This window comes from Ctenocephalides felis, unplaced genomic scaffold (assembly GCF_003426905.1).
Source record: "Ctenocephalides felis isolate EL2017-DRISC unplaced genomic scaffold, ASM342690v1 CF-g0.4_SCAFFOLD_01492, whole genome shotgun sequence".
In the NCBI taxonomy this organism is placed as follows: Eukaryota; Metazoa; Arthropoda; class Insecta; order Siphonaptera; family Pulicidae; genus Ctenocephalides; species Ctenocephalides felis.
In genome coordinates this window covers 15110295-15128182 of record NW_020537646.1, presented here as the reverse complement: position 1 = coordinate 15128182, position 17888 = coordinate 15110295, and positions in this window count along the sequence as shown.

Below are 17888 nucleotides of genomic sequence, written 5' to 3'. Positions count from 1 at the left end.
AATGAACAAATATAAAAAGATACCGAGGGATAGATATAAAGCATATGTGGTCACTGAGAGGAAATTTTATACATCTAATTTTGGAAGTCAGCGATATATATTATTATTAGGTATAAGAATTATTTTATCACAAGTGTAAGCAAAAACTACTGTAAATTACAAAGTAATATCATTTATTTCACTTGTCAATATATTGAATATTCGCAAAATATTAATTTTATGGTTATTTTTGAATATATTTTTATTAACACTCTAATTGTCATTGTTTACGAATATCTCGGAACTCATTGCTGGATGTTCCAAAATTATTTAAGCAAAGAATTTCTCAGTACCTATTTCTTTGAGCCTCCAAGTTATTAGGAGACTACAAAAATGTAAAGTTTTATCTGTTATTAATAACAGAATTGTACATTAGCATATGCATATAATATAACAGTAAAATCAATTTCAGGGATCCAGAAAAAAAACGTTTAAAAAATGTCATTTGGCCCTCAAAAATGCAAAAATTCAAAATGCTCAAATTAAAGGATGTTTAATAGATATTGCAATAATAAGTACAATTTTGTTCCCATTTTTTGGATTAAGTACCAAGATTTATAATGTTTAAAGTTCACTTATATAATTAGATTTATTAGATGTATTAGATATACAGTTTAGAATTTTACAAGTAAATAACAAAACAACAAATATAAATACAAATAAGAAGTGCTAAACTAATTTCGTGTCTTGATTTTATGAAACTTGATATTACGTCTTCGTTTAGAGCATCTTCAAAAGTTGAGGTCCTGTATATCCATTAATTTGCAGAAATTATTAAAAAGTTTAGAAGCTTTTCTAAAAAAAGAGCAGTATCAGAGACGAAGAAAAATATTTCACAGCTAAGTATACTCAGTTATAGCCAAAAATTGCTGTATTTGTAAGATATCACATAATTAGTAACAATAGATATTTATAATATGAAGGGGATGGTACCACTGTATTTCTTGAAGTCAAAATTAATATATTCAGAAATGTCATAAAAACTGTTGGCTTAATTAGGCTTAAAAGTCGATCCTTTGATAGTTCTATTTCTTGTGAAATAGTGGGAATCAGACATGGAAGATAAATTAAAGTACTGGGGATTATTTTTTATAAAGAGAAGTGTAATAAGTAGGAATATGTTAGGAACGGTAAGAATGTTATACTTCTGAAAAATATTTCTACAACTTGTTATCGAGTTAAGAGAGAACATGATTCTTAGTGCTCTTTTCTGAGTTTGAAAACATGTTTTAAGGATGCTGAAAAACCCCAAATATAATTGGAACAAACAAAGTCCCAAACTCTTTAATTAAATATTTTCGACATTGTGGGTCAACCGGCTCATTGAATGGTTTTAACATTTTCAAAAAAAATCAATAAAGTGATTTTTTTTTAAATTTTCAAAAAAAAATGTATATGTTTTCAGAATATTAAAAAAAAGATTTAAAAATTTAAAGTATGCCACGAAAAGTTTCAGCAATTTGCCTTAAGGCACGATGTCATGTACCAATAGTTGAATATTTGACAGAGACATTCAACAAAAATATATAACGAGATAGACCTAATATTTGCACATCTCTCCAAGTCCAAATTAGTACAATTCATACATTATAGTCCAAATCATTAATTTTCTAGCACCTCTACTATTTATTTAAAGCATGAGTAAACGTGCTTGTTTATACTTTCATTTATAGTAAAAGCAAAGCCAAACCGCGAAAGACATATTCAACATTTCATCAAACAATCGCGCGTAGTAACAATGTGATATGACATATGCATACAAGCGTGCCTACATGTGCTTTTGAAATTAATCAATGAATTAACCAGTCAAAAGCTCCACCGTAGAAAGTTACATTCGCACGGCACACCGCGCCTATGTAGACACAACGGTTATTAGGTAGACACAGCGATGGCGTTGACTTTGGAAAATTGGAAAATTCTCTATGAGTTTGCGAATACTTTTCTTCCACATTCATAGCCACGATAAGATCGACTAATCGGTATGTAACTAGGGTTTTATCGACTTTCAGTGTTTCGGAGTTCGAAAATAAACTCTATAGATATCGTTTCATTTTCAGTCTCTCCATTTATCTGTATCAGACGTCTTTTTCATTAACTAATAGAGATAGCTATTCGAGACGATGGATTTATTCAATGGACTTATCCGTAAATCGCAGTATAAACTTTGAAGAAAAATGTTGGAGATGGAAGTTGGAGACAAAAGTGTTCATTTTAGGTATAAGTTATATGATTAACTAGTGGGGCGCATGGCATCGTGCCTTAAGGTAAATTGCTGGAACTTCCCGTACCAAAAATTATAAAAAATTTACTCTGAAAAAATTAGATTCTTGAGAAACCATAAATTTTTGACAAAAATTTACTTTTTTTGAAAAAAAAAAACGCGTCGCCGTCTAACGGATAAACATTGGTACGAAACCCATAGGAATGTAAACAAAATTTATACTTATTGTTAAAATCTCTATAAAATATCTGATAATTTGATGTGCATATGTCTAATGATAATTTTTGACCGCCAAATGGCTCATTTTTTTACTTCTTCCTCCATATCTCCGAAGTCGTTGCACCTGTCTTTCCAAAAATTTAAACAGTTTTTTATTTAGTCAATACAGACGCTCCGCTCTCTTAAAAACTAAGTTACCGTTTTTGGCACTTTTTGCCCCATATCTTCGGAACGGCCAGACCTGCCTTTGCCAAAAACTAATCAACACGTCTCCTCATCAATACAAATCGAATGTTTTTTGAATTATTCAAATCGCTTCATCCGTGTTCCCGAAATAGTCGACAAAAATTTGAATCCACTTTTTCTAACTTATGCCAAAATGTTCAAAAGGTTTTGAAACGTAAAGATATATACAAATTTTCATTTTCGATTTTTTTGCGATTACTATAAGTTGCCCTACGGGAAGTTAAAAATATTAAAAATTAATTTTATGATTATTAGTATTATGATAAGAGAATCGGTTCTTTAAAGAGAAGAGTACACGCATTATAATAAGAGAATCAGTTCTTTAAACAGGGGTGATGAATTTGGGTTCAGTAAACCCTCGGTAGAGTTCGGAACACCAAAACAGGTTAACGCAGATTTGATACAAGTTTACTCCTATACTATAAGTATTGTATTTCAATTATATTAAAACAAAAAGTTTTCGCAATTTTTCTCCAGAAACAATGGCATACACCACTAGTTAACTTCCCTAGTTGCAAACAATGGCGTCTCGCACCGTCGCGCCGTTTGATGTACGTGCGAAAAATATGCGCAGCACATTGTTTGCGTGGCGCCAAATGAAAATTGATGTTTTTCTCGGGAAAGCGTAGCATTCGCGCACTTACACGTAAATCGCATTATTTACGGCCGCACTATTGTAAATGCATACTCTGATGTTGATGTGATACATTGTTTCTTGCTAAACTATAAATTAAATTTTGCCTTATGTGTAATAATGCCCAAATATTTCGAACAAACTCACAAAATAGATGTTTTCATTAATTCTTAGAACAATAAACGTATTTGCGTGAAGCATTGTTAACGCCTTACTCAACCCTGGTCTAATTATATATTTTATTACCTTCAGACAGGATAGCAATAATAAACCCTCATCCCTTATTATGTAATTTAGAACTATAAAATAATCTCTTTCATTGTCACGCGACCTGTCCCTAAATCTATCATTATATCATTAATCCATTTTTCTAAGAATCTTAATCTCCTGTCCCTAAATATATCATCCTGCAATTAATATATATTATCTGTACCCAGTTTTAATACTACGTATCATGCAATCACTGACCAATATCAGATTAGTTGATGAATATAATAGCTACTGATTGGATCCAAAATTGTAATGGGATGTCGTTAATTCCACAAAATGGACCAATCAGAAAAATATATAAAATTGTAAAATCTTTATAGTTTAGTATTAACTCAAATTTCACATAACTAACATCAGTGGTAAATCAACATTCAAAGCAATAACATCTAATCAAACTTCAACTATCTGACATATCATCTATAAGTCTTAATATTTCTTTCAAATATACTATAATTAAACATTTATATATCATATTTAATTTTTTATTATTTTCAATCGGTCTGATATAGCCACTGACTAAATATATCTGGTCCTTCGACAATATAAACAAAGTGCAAGTGTTTTAATAGAGTTCGGCAGCATCTTGGTGGATCACGGATTTTTTATACATTTTTGCAATCTATCTTTCAATATATTTTTGGCCCATTCGAACCAGATGGTCGAATAGTTCAACAAGCATTACATTTGAATGCATTTAATTCGCTCGTGTATGTGTGAATCGATATAATAAAAAATATCGAACTTATTTAGCAAAAACTCCACTCGCAGATTATAGACAAATATTACAGTTATCATATGTCGACAAAAACTTATCAAAAAATGTTATCTGAATGGAAATAAAAAGGCCGTTCGAGAACTAACCTTGTGCAGGGCGCGGTCCGTTGGAAGCAAGTCCCAGGGCGCCGCCCGGCGGCAGAGTGCACGGCGGATCCGGCACGCCGCCCACCACTGAGATCTCCTCGAGCTCGTGCTGACGCAAAGGGTCTGTCCCCGAGTAGTACAACTGATAACCTGTAACGGACAGCCAATGGACATTTCAGTAAACGAATAAAAGTTCGAAAGTGGCTATCTGCATGCAGCGTACTTCTTATACAATTTTAAACAAGCGGAAAAATATTTGTGATAACAGATATGAACTCCGGTGACCAATAACAATTTATTACTTGATCAAACCCAAAGTTTAAATGCAATTGGTTCATTAAATCAAAAGTATTGTCAGATAATCAAAAAATATAGCGACTTTGAATAGGGTAGATACTGTAGGTAATCATGAATATTTTTATAGCATTTTTAAACAAAAATATTCATCTAGCATATTATAACAGTATACATAAAAATGTGTATATATATATATATATACACTACAAATACTGTAAATATGTGTGTACAGTACTTTGTAATGGTAATTTTTGATAAATGATGGCATATTATCAGTTATAAAAACAATTCACCAATTTATCAATTATAAAACAACAAAAATCAAATTCGTACAAATATTTCGATTCAGCGACAATGCGATTTGGCGACTGACCACAAAATTAATTTCAATTTTCTCTCAAAATCCTCTTAGTACCACGGCTTTAGTCCATGCTTTTGGCCATTGTTACATTATTCAAAAATCCATCAGCGTTCGGCCTTTTTGAGGCTTAATAAAGAAGACAATTCGCCCTTGTTTTTTGTTGAGAAGGAATTTAGTGCGGAATCATACAAAAAGAAAAATACATGCACAGTACCAGTGAATATTTCATGATTCGTAGAACATCGTTCGCGAAAATAAACAATATTGGATTGAAACAAACAGGGAGGTAGGTACATACACCGTCGGGAAATGACTGAATATTAAATGTAATTTATGAATACATTTATAACGGTCAAATTGATGGAAGAAAGTGTATTTCAAAAGAAAATTTTGGCGCGGTCGAGTACCTGTCATTCGTTCCTGATAAATATTGTAATATATTCGAGCCCCTTTTTTTAAAAGCGACCGATCGAAGGAAGACCATTTTGTATATTTATGGAATTTCGAAATACTGTAAAAGTGTTTTGAAAATGTGGCGTGAAGTAAAAATAAACTTTAAATATACAATGAATACATAAATAATAAATAAAAAACTTAAAATTGATGTGTATATCAGTGCAAATCAATAACATATTACATTTTATGAGAATTTATTTCGATTACTGTCACTACGAAATGCATTGTTATAACAAATTCAGCAAAATTAAATAAAATGACTTATTAAATTAAATAAAAAATGGTATTAACAAGACGTATTTACACAAAGGCGCAGGATTTCTAAGATTGCAACTTAGATAGATAAGCTTTCTATACATTTTCGTAAATAAAATTCATTAATCATCTTTTAATGTTCCATCCACTAAGTTAATGTATCATCAAGTAACATATCTCGTTTGTATGACTTGCATGTTCAACATAGAACAGATGTGTAACTTTGCATTTGAATGAGTTTTACTAGCGCAGTTATACATCGCATGAGCGAATATAGAGAACTGCAAAAAAGTTATAAATAAACAACGTTTTGAGACGTCATGGAAAAACTCAACATACATATTATATATATATATATATATATATATATATATATATATATATATATTATATGATTCTGAATTTGATGTTGGCATATGTATTAACAAAATCTAGTAATCGGGCATAACATCTATAAAAAATATGAATTTCTATCAAAAATTTATTTTAAATCCATACCTGATAAACGATTTTGGTAAATCCAAAACGATTTACCTGACTCAGAAACTCTTTCTGGTGTGATATGTTTGTCATACATTAAAGAATTGTATGTTCCTTGGAAAAAACTTTTTTATAAATCCGGACTCCGACTTGTAAAAAATTTTAGTACAAGAAATCTCGTCTATCAAATTAATTGTCTAGATTGTAATCTAATTTACATAGGAGAAACAAGCCAGAACTTAATGAAACGTTTACAACAACATAAAAACAATTTAAAAAATCCAAAACAGTTTAAAACTATGATAGCAGAGCATCTTTATAATTTAAAACACAATATGGACTTTTGTTACCCAACTGTACTACAATTCGAACAAAATTTATTCAAACAAAGAATTATAGAAGGATCTTTTTTAACTATTTACAGCAATAAAACAATAAATAAACAAAATGAACTTAACACGCTGTGCGACACTAGTCTCCTTTATTTAGATAGTTTTTCCAAATTTCTCACAAAACAATAAAAACGACGCGCAAAGGATTCGCAATTTGTTCCACACATATGTAGAATCTTGGTAAAAAATATTTTTTAAAAAGTCCTTTCTCCATTACATCTACAACCAGTCTACGAACAACACACTATCCAATTGTGATTTTTTAAATTAGTATTTTGTGAAAATATGGTGCAATTACAAGTTTAATGTTTATAATACATAGTGTAGTGCATTACCATATCTTGATACCGTGGATTATTAAAATTTTCCAATTTAACACTAAGAATAATTAATTGTAAGTACTATTTACTATTTTATTTTTTCTTTTCACTCCAATTCAATTGTTTTAGTTTTTAATTTTATTTTTAGTTCCACTGAATGAAGGCCGTAACGTATGGATTTAAAATAAATTTTTGAAAGAAATTCATGTTTTTTATTGATGTTATGCCCGATTACTAGACTTTGTTAATATAAATAGGCATAAAGTGTAACAATTGTAATCATACAACGATTACTTTTTTCTTGAAATATACAGAAATCTCTTTTTGAAAAAAAACACAAAACAGAATGTTGCAATATTTTTAACTTTATGAATAATTTTTCTGATGCTTGTATAAAATTACCTGGACTGCTGACGAGCCTCGTTGACGACGTAGCCTGCGACGGCTGCAGTGTGTCGACACCTCGTTGGTCCTCCGCGTTCGCATTGCGTCCCCGTAGCGACAGTACGAGTCGCTTCGCCGTCGCCGACATAACGTCGCGTGCGACCGCGATGATGAGCGCTCGTCGTCACTGTCGGCGTCGCGACCACCATGCCACCGATACGAGCGCCGGCCGGTTCACGCGCCGGCACGACGCGGTCGGGTCGCGCCGCTGCTGGAACGATGGACGACGTCCGCGGAACGCGACTTGCGGCCTCGACGTGGACGCGCGTATGCGGCGGCCGCGCGACACTCACGATTCATCACTGGTCGTAACGTACAATTCGCGATACGGGAACGCGATCGAAGCGCTCGGTTATGAACTTAGATGACCAATCATTTTTCTGAGAAGATTCTCTGCACCTAGAAAAAAAGATACTTTAGACATACATATACAAATAATATAAATAATTGGATTTGTCTTATAATAGACCAAAATGATAACGCCTGACTATGTTCAGCAAAATTAGGATATAAGACCAAGACTGTACTTATCCTTCTCTCTGAGAATGACATAAGTTGAGAAAATTAGTGGTGCATGGCATCATGCCTTAATGCAAATTGCTGGAACTTCACGCACCGTAATTAAAAATTCGAGTAATGACATTAGTGAGAATTATCAGAATTATGCTTGGTTAAGTCAACGAGCAATTCTTGCCGCAAAGAATAATTATGTACACGCACTGAATTTCACCATTCAATCAAAAATTGCTGGCGATTTGGTGACATACCAATGATTCCGACTGGTCTTCCGTTTGACTTCAAACAATTGCAATTTCCAGTTCGCTTTGCGTTCGCAATGACAATTAACAAGTCACAAAGCCAAACGCTTAGTGTTTGCGGGATAAATTTAAAAAATCATTGTTTTTCATATGGGCAGTTATACGTTGCCTGTTCACGAGTTGGGAAACCATCCGCTTTGTTTGTGTTAACGTCAGACTAAAAAACAAAAAATGTGTAAATGAAGTATACCGTGAGCAGTATTGCTCACAATCAAAACAAATAACAACGCAAGAAAATACTTTTATTATGGACAAGGTTGTGTCTGGTTATACATCATTTGCCTTCACTTTCAAATATTGTTGTTGAAAATTCATAACATTACTGGTTTTAGAGATATCGGTGATGGACCTCTTTACCAACGGACTTCTAAGCCCCGCTCTACTCTATATAGTATAGACAAACATTATTTTTTTATTTAATTAATATCATATACAAAATACGTACATTCGTTGCATTCAATAACAAAATTGTTTACATTGTATCTCAAATAACGAAATCCATGTAAGCAAAATTAGGATATAAGACCAAGACTGTTCTTATCCTTCTCTCTGAGAATGATATAAGTTGAGAAACTATTTAGTCTATACGGTGACAACTTAATTTCCATCTCCTCCCCCGAATTCCAATTACAGGCGAAGACGTAACGGAATCACCGCGATTCCTGATAATTCAATTCAGAAAAGCAGTCACTAGAAACTCCGCTGATAGGGCCACCAACGCGTGCCTAATTTCGATAGACTTAATAATATCATATTTAAATGAAACCTCGATTTCTTCTTTCAGAAAATAATAGCTGATCACATACACTTACGTAAAGAGAACTAGTGTAACGATCAAACCTCATCAAATTGTATTCTTATAGAATAAATTGAATAGAGATAACTAGTCACGTTTCATAACATATGATAGAAGAAATATACTTATATTACACATTCAATAACATAATGATCTATACTATTATATGCTATCTTTAAATATACTCCTTATTAACACAATCAAATAATATAAAACTAAAAATATCTTTTCAGTAATAATAATTTGAAATATCAAATACAATTTACTCTATCTATAGTCTTTTCCTTATTATCGTTGGGTATCTTTGAGTACTTGGTATTAATTTAAACTTGTGCTAAATTAAACCTTAATGAAACAGTTTAAATTCTTCATCAAGTATCCAACTTTATCAAACTACATCTATCCTACTATGAGTTGTAAGGATTACAATATTTCTGTTCAAAGCATTAAGCAGGCCTTTGTAAGATATTCGAGAGTTTATAGAGAAGCTTTTAACGACGTGGATGACTTTTCGCTGACAGCGTTGTTTCAACAAGAGTCTTCTGGGCGGACATACATCACCGTCGGTGGCAGTTTGGGTAAAAAAACTGTAGGATGGTGACCCATTACGTTGGAAATGGCATGGGCTATCTGCTACAGGAGATTCATTAATGGTGCAGCGAAATTATATTATGATTAATGAGACTCCGTGGCAGAAATGCACAATTTTATTAATGTGATTAATGATTCAAAGTCAACATACACTAACAAGGTATTCATAATTCAGTTAATTAAAACATTACCATTCTAAATACGTATTAAAAGTAAAATAAAAGCATTTGTATTATTTAATATCAGTATATTTTTTAGAATTTTTACTAATTCAAACTTTGGTACCCGATATAAACTTTTGCATATGTTAGACTAAACATAACTTTAAAAAACTGGTGTGCTGAATTTTATTAAAAATCAAAAATGAAAATTTTTATATATCTTTACGTTTCAAAAGTTTCTGAATATTTTGGCATACCTTAGAAAAAATGGATGTATGTTTGTGTGTGTGTATGTGTGTGTGCGTGTATGTGTGTGCGTGCGGATACAAATTTTAGTCGACGATTTCGGGTACACGGATGAAGCGATTTGAATAATTCGATTTGAACATTCGATTCGTATTGATAAGGAGACGTGCTCATTAGTTTTTGGCAAAGGCAGGTCTAGCCGTTCAGAAGATACGGGGCAAAAAGTGCCAAAAACGGTAACTCAGTTTTTAAGAGAACGGAGCATCCGATTTTAATAATTGAAAAAAAATTTTACTTGTATTGACAAGATGAATTTTCATAAAGGTCTAGTGGTTTCGGAGATCTAACAAAAAAAGTAAAAAAATGCCATTTGGCGGTCAAAAATGATCATTAGTCATGCACATCAAATTAACCGATATTTTATAGAGATTTTAACAATAAGTATAAATTTTGTTTACATTCCTATGGGTTCCGTACCAATGTTTTTTCGTTAGATGGCGATATATTTCGTCTCCATGCAGGCAGTACGATTGCTTTAAAAAAATTTCAGAATTTTCAAAATATTTCATAATAAATTTTTCTTCAAAAAGTCTTTTTTTTACAAATAGTAAATTTTTGTCAAAAATTTATAGTTTCTCAAAAATCTAATTTTCTCAGAGTAAATTTTTTTCAAAAATGTTAATCTTTTAAAAAAAAATTTTTTAGTATGCCATCCGCCCCACTAGTTCAAGTTTTAAATAAAGCTGTATACTTTTATTATAAATATAAAATTTCACATAAAAATATATTCTATACTAAAAATATCACTTTACTTTCCGGGTGACATGAAATTTTTAGTTAACTAGAAATGTATATGTCCAACATAGATTACATATATGATACATAATCCAAAATAAACTAAATATTTCAAGCCATCGTAATACGTATCAATACATCTGCAATATGAAATGACTTGCACAATATCCGACACAAAAGGAATACTGAAAATAAATATCAATATATACAAGAGAAATAAGAATTCTATGTATACATCTTCATATAGTAATAGAGGATAACAGAGTATCCGCAATAGTCGATCAATCATATAGCATGACAAGTTACCAGGAATTGGAAAAAATAACGAACATCGAAGAGGTAAGCAATATGTCAAAACCTATATCGTATCATAGTAAAACCTACTCTTGGCAAAATAAGGAACATGTTCCAGATATATCAGTCATATTCAAAATTATTGTACATACTAAAATATATAGATCTTTACGTCACTTTGATGCAATCAAAGAACCTAATTATGAGATCACATCACTCGATTTAAAAGAATTATAAGTATTTATCTGATTGAAGTTTCTAATTAACGAGAAATAGATTACGGCCAACCAAAAGTTCAGTGCTTCAAATTTACTTTTTAAACTTCCAGAGATTCCCGCGCTCGGTTCAACTTCTCCTGGGATAATTAAAAGAGAACGTTCTGCATAATGTGGTGAAATATAGCCAAAAAACTGTTTTCAGATTGTGGTAAAATAAGTTAAAGAATAATTATATCAGCCTATATATAAGCCTATGATAAGATGACAAGATTATATCAAATATTTTTTCACATACATAAAAAATTTAGCAATACTGCAGAGACAATAATTGCGAGTGATAAATTATGAATATTCTGATCTGTGTTAAAGCATAGGTCAAAATTTTTTTCAAATATATTTATCTTTGAATATAATTTTCATACAACTATAGAACTCTCCACCGTACTTAAATATCCAACTTGTCCAGTAAGTACGTATTGCGTAATTACGGAAAGAAACTTTTCTGTTATAAAACTTTCCACAGTCCCTGAATCCGACTTTGTATTTTCTATTGATTTCATAATTATTCTGAATTCAAATAATTCAAACTTTTTTCATTACACTCGTAATTGAAAATTAAGTAGATTTCTCAGTGTGTGTCTGTGGTATGCGGGGATAAATTCGTAAAATTAAATTCTGAATATTATTTAATATTTTGAATCTCAATTTTAAATGATTCATATATATATATTTATGTATATATATATATTTATATATATATATATATATATATATATATATATTAGGGTGGTCCTTAATATGGGCATTTTCGATTTTCCTTGCTCCCAAGTATAAAATAAAGTATAAAATTTTTTGAAAATTTTTCATGCTATTTCCATACAAAACTTTGATTGAATTGCGTTCTATCTAAAAGACAAAATTAGGAGCTAAAACTTTCAGAGAATTATTTTTTATCAATTTGGAACCATTTGAGCCACCCTAATATATATATTGTAAACACATATACAAATATATAATTATAATTGTTAATTTTGTAAACACATTTTGTGAGTTACTAAGCATTTTCATAATATTTAAACTTTAAATAGTTATAATAATCCAGAGTAAATTATTAGTCATTAAATGTATATTGTCAACATATACATTTTATACCAGAATTTGGATAAATAAATAAATATTTGAATCACGATGAAATTTTAAAATCTTTATAAAACCTGCAAAAGAGAGTGAATTCGTCCTTTCTGAATATCCCAAAAGTGTTATGATATTACGGACTAAAACACTTCAGACAGAATACTTTGTATTTAAGATAAAATGTATGTAAACGTGTTATGCAGTTGCAACAAAGTTCAATTATGGCAAATGAGAGTATTTAGAGAATTCTTGCACTACTGCTTTAATAACACAAACCAGAAGGAATGTTGAAGATGCCACACTAATAGTAGAGAAGGACACTTCATTGTATTATAACTAGAAAGCACTCTGTTTATAATCTGTTTTAACGGAGCAATAAAGAGCAATTGTACTCTATATTGTTAACTTTCCACAGAAGTAAATTATATTTTATGTTTTCTCCAAAATTCAAGTAATTCTGAACCATTCAATCACACCGAAATTGGGGAAAAGATTAATGTTTAATAAAGAGCATTTATCAAATAATTCATGTCCCTTATTATCTAACTTAAATAATAATTTTCTATATTGCTAAAAATATTTTATAAAATCGTATCAAAAACATAGCAGCATTACTTTGTCATCATTAAGTATAATCTAATATAAATATCAAAGGAAAACAATCAACAGTATTATAAGCAATGATAGAAGGCAAGGTTTTCCATTATTTTCCTTCCTTATAACATGAGAATAATTTTGTATTTTTTATGAAATTCTTTCTCATCATTTTGTTTCAATTTTTACAGAACCCACAAAATTGTATTATTTAGTAATCCCTTCTAAATCATACATATAATGTGGGATTCGTCCCAAGACCCCGGCAGTGAAACAACTTCCAAACAAAGATATCTGTCAGTGACATAATGCAAAAAGGGATATTTTGGGTATATATCAGCAGCAAAGAGTCCTTAACTTGCTAACGCAATAAATTGCCTAAAAGAACAATGTAAATACGACAAACTCATTAATCTTCTGCCTCTTGTACATGTTTTCATCATCATAAAAACTTTATTAAAATTGAACGTAAAAATATATAAGTAAATAGATACTTTTTTATGAAATGCGCGTTTTTTTACGATAGCAACAAAATTTCTTTGATTATTTTTTTTCTTTTTTTCTTTTTTCAGATATTCAATCCAATTTTACAAATATTTAAGAATATTCAGAAATTAAGAACTAAAATATGATAAAATCTAGTACAATATATTGTATAATATAAATATAAACTCTTATATTGTGCGCCTTCCTTAATTAGTGAAATAATAATTCCATCTTTATTCCATTGTCAAAAACATTTTATTTATTAATTTTAAAAATCAATTAATAAATTTATTAATTTCATATTTCAACGCTATTACATCAAACTAGAAAAAAAAATCAAATCCCAATATATGATAAATTAAAACTATTTATCTAATACGTTGATTCAAGGTCCTATTCAATTTTTACCTTATCAAAAAAAACTAACAAAGTCCCATAATATTTTAAATTATTTTATTAAATTTTAATTAATTTTCTCATCGTATCCTGTGTTAACTTTTAAGCTGATAGTTAGAATGATGTCTTGAGTTTTTAAATTTTACACGATAGTCCTAATAAAAACTATATATTTTTACTTAATAAATTGTGCTGATATTATTAATTTTAATATATTAAAAATTAAATATATTATCTAAATAATAATTATTGTTAAACAATCAGCAAGAAAAATAAGAAACCATATGTTATCTTACATATATTGTACCAAATACATATATTGTACTAATGTTTTTTCCTAGTAATATGGTAAATTATTTTTTTAAGAAAATTCATGCAGACCTCTTTTTTTATTATATCAAATTTTGAACGTATATTAAGATCATTAGAACGTATATTAAGTCTTTAGAGTGGGTCAATTTGTATATGATTTGTATATGGCATAAATGATTTTTAGATACTAGAGATCAAAATAAGATTGTTTGCTAAAGAAACCATACCTCTTTTGATGTCTTCTTTCATATTATAGAAAATTTTAAAACGTATATTAGGATAATATTATGGTCATTAGAGCGGGTCGATTTGTATATGATTTGTATTTGGCACAAATGATTTTCAGATACTAGGGATCAAAATAAGATACTTTGCTGAATAAATCATACCTCTTTTGATGTCTTCTTTCATATTACAGAAAATTTTAAAACGTATATTAAGATAATATTATGGTCATTAGAGCGGGTCAATTTGTATATGATTTGTATTTGGCACAAATGATTTTCAGATACTAGGGATCAAAATAAGATAGTTTGCTGAAGAAACCGTACCTCTAAAATAAATTTTGATGTCTTCTTTCATATTATAGAAAATTTCTAAATGTATATTAAGATAATATTATGGTCAATAGAGCGGGTCGATTTGTATGGGTCAAAAAAAGTCGCTTAGGCACATATGATTTTCAAATACTAGGGATCAAAATAAATTTGCTGAAGAAACCATATAACTAAATGACCTTAAAATCGACTGGTCATACATAATTATTAGCACAAAAGTATAACTGGCCATTACCAACTCCAACAGATATAAATTGTATGTATATTTAGATATATATTTATAATAAAAAAAAAAAAAAAAAATATTAATTACCATGATCGCTTCTTCAAATGCTTTGTGGGTAAGGTTCAAGCAAATAGCTTGCAAGTTAAAGAAAAAAATTTACATGCAAATTGATAAAATTCTATATCTGTACTAACGAAGTATATATCATTACATTTTCCACATCAATCGCAAAATCAAATCTTGAAGATCTACTTGAATCAATCGCGCAATCAAATCTAACCAAGTGAGCAATCAAATATCGATCAAATAATATAGATTCCCTGAAACCATGATACGATACGAATCTAGCGAATCCCACTTGTGATACATGTTAGTTCTACGCGTTTCGATGTTCAATCACCGATAAATTGAACCAGAGAGATCAGACCAAGAATTTAATGCAAATACGTAGCTGGTGCCATGGTCGAGCCCCAAGCCCTTAGTCCCCTCTCTGGGACAATGGTTCGTTATGGTATTCGTGTTTCAAAAGAATTCAATGAGAAAAGCCGACGCCCCGGTGCCGAAAATAAATGCTAATTTCACGAGCGACTTGATAATTCACAGGTCTCGGTACAAAGGTGAGAGACACGTCGCTAATTATTCATCTTGTAAAGGTTGTAACAGTCCAAAGTTATTTTCACGGTGCTCATAAATAGAAAATAAAATTAAGTACTAGCATAATCTCATCTGATAAGTTTCAAATGCTATTATTAATTTCTCTGTTGTGCAAACACATTACTTTTGAAATAAATACCGACACTTCCCAAGATTATTCATTTTCACTTTATTTGTAAATTTATGTTAAATCATACATTCGAAAATTTGGTAAATTTGCTAAATAAAGTAAGTTAATTTCAAATATTGAGAACATTTAAAAGTAATAGCGAAATGAATATGGTATGTTAAATGTAAAAATTTAGAAAGGTGTAAGATGTAAAAAATATAGATATCATCGAATGATAACTGTATCTTATTCAAACAAATACCAATGCAAGGATAATTTAGTGACTATCAAATTATCTATAAATTCTTATAATTATTATTAAAATTAAAATTCAATACCATTTAAATTATGTTGTAATTTTTACAAGCATTCTATTGATTCATAATTAACAGTTCAAATTTGAAATACGACTCTTACGTATAAGTTATCAAAATTGCGCAACCCTAGAATTCCTTGAATTGTGAAATCGAGCAAAACAGTATTTTCACCACCTCGAATAAAAATAAATAATGATTATTTAAATCGCCTAATGAAAGAAAAAGCAATGTGCGTTATTAAATACTAATTTGTTTTGGAAACTCTTGAAATTGCTAAAGTTTAAAAACCATAACAGTCAAGAATTAAAACAAGATTAAGTTCTTTTCATTATCTAAATTCTTATTACTTGGCGGCGTATTATTTCTCTGTGGATGTAATTTAATAGAGAAATTCAAGGTAATGCAGCGGTGTAGTGACATGAGCCATAATTTCTGAAAAATCCATAATTATTTTGCACTTAAAAATTCTAAATTTGTAACAAATTAAAAGTGTAATCTTCAAAAATATATATAAATTAAAAACCCTTGACACTTAAAAATTAAATACGTTTATTTGATACGGAATAATGAATGTGATATATAATAGTTAACATTCTGAAAATATTAGTTTGATTTTATATAGATTTCATTCATTATAAATTAACAACTACAGTCGACGAGTCAGAAATATTACTAACCGAGATAAATATTATTATTATTATTACTAAATTTAATTAAATTGAATGAATTAAATCAATTAAATATGAATTGAATCATATTTAAATCTTCGTGACTATGCTACAATACACTGTTAGTCTTCCAGCTTTGAAAAATTAGAATATTTTGAAAAAAAAAATAATTGAAAACTGAGTAAACCTAAAAGGGTGTAGAAAAGATAGAAATGAATTTTATGTATTAGTAGATGTCTTTTTGTGTTTCGTCCACGAGCGTTCTTAAAATTATTTAGAATATTCGATATATGGATTTCATGGAATATGTAAGCTGTCGTCTAGCATATATAAAAATATGTGAATATGTGTGTATAATTTTTCAGCGCGTAACAAAAAAGTATGTATAATATACGTGTATGATAAATAATAGAGAGGCCCTTAATATGGATATTTTCGATTTTTTTTACTCCCAGAGGCCCAAATGCTTCCAAAATGATAAAAAAATATCTGAAAGTTCTAGCTCTTAATATTAGTTTTAAGATAGTCCTCACTCCAACCAAAGTTTCTTATGGAAATAATAACATGAGTAAAATTCCATTTGTTTTGTAGAATTTCATAAATTGAATCAAAATTTTGAGAATAACATTGAATTTGCTTATTTTGATCAGCAAAAATTTGATATATTTATAAAATTAGTTTTACTTAGGAAAAAAACCAAGAAACTTTGGTTGGAAAGCAGTCTATCTTAAAGTTATTATTAAGAGCTAAAACTTTTGGAGAATTATTTTATTAATTGGGAAGCATTTGAGCCCTTGGAAGCAAAGATATTCGAAAGTAGCCATATTAACAACCACCCTTGTGTATATGATACAACAAGAAACTTAACTCGTATATTTTGTATCGACCGAATATTCGCAAATAAATGCGCTGTAAAATAATTAATTACAAATATTAAAACAAATTTAAGTCATGACTACGACATAAGTTGTCGAAAGAAGCCCAGCAACTGTCGAACAGATGTTGGATGATAGCGAATAGA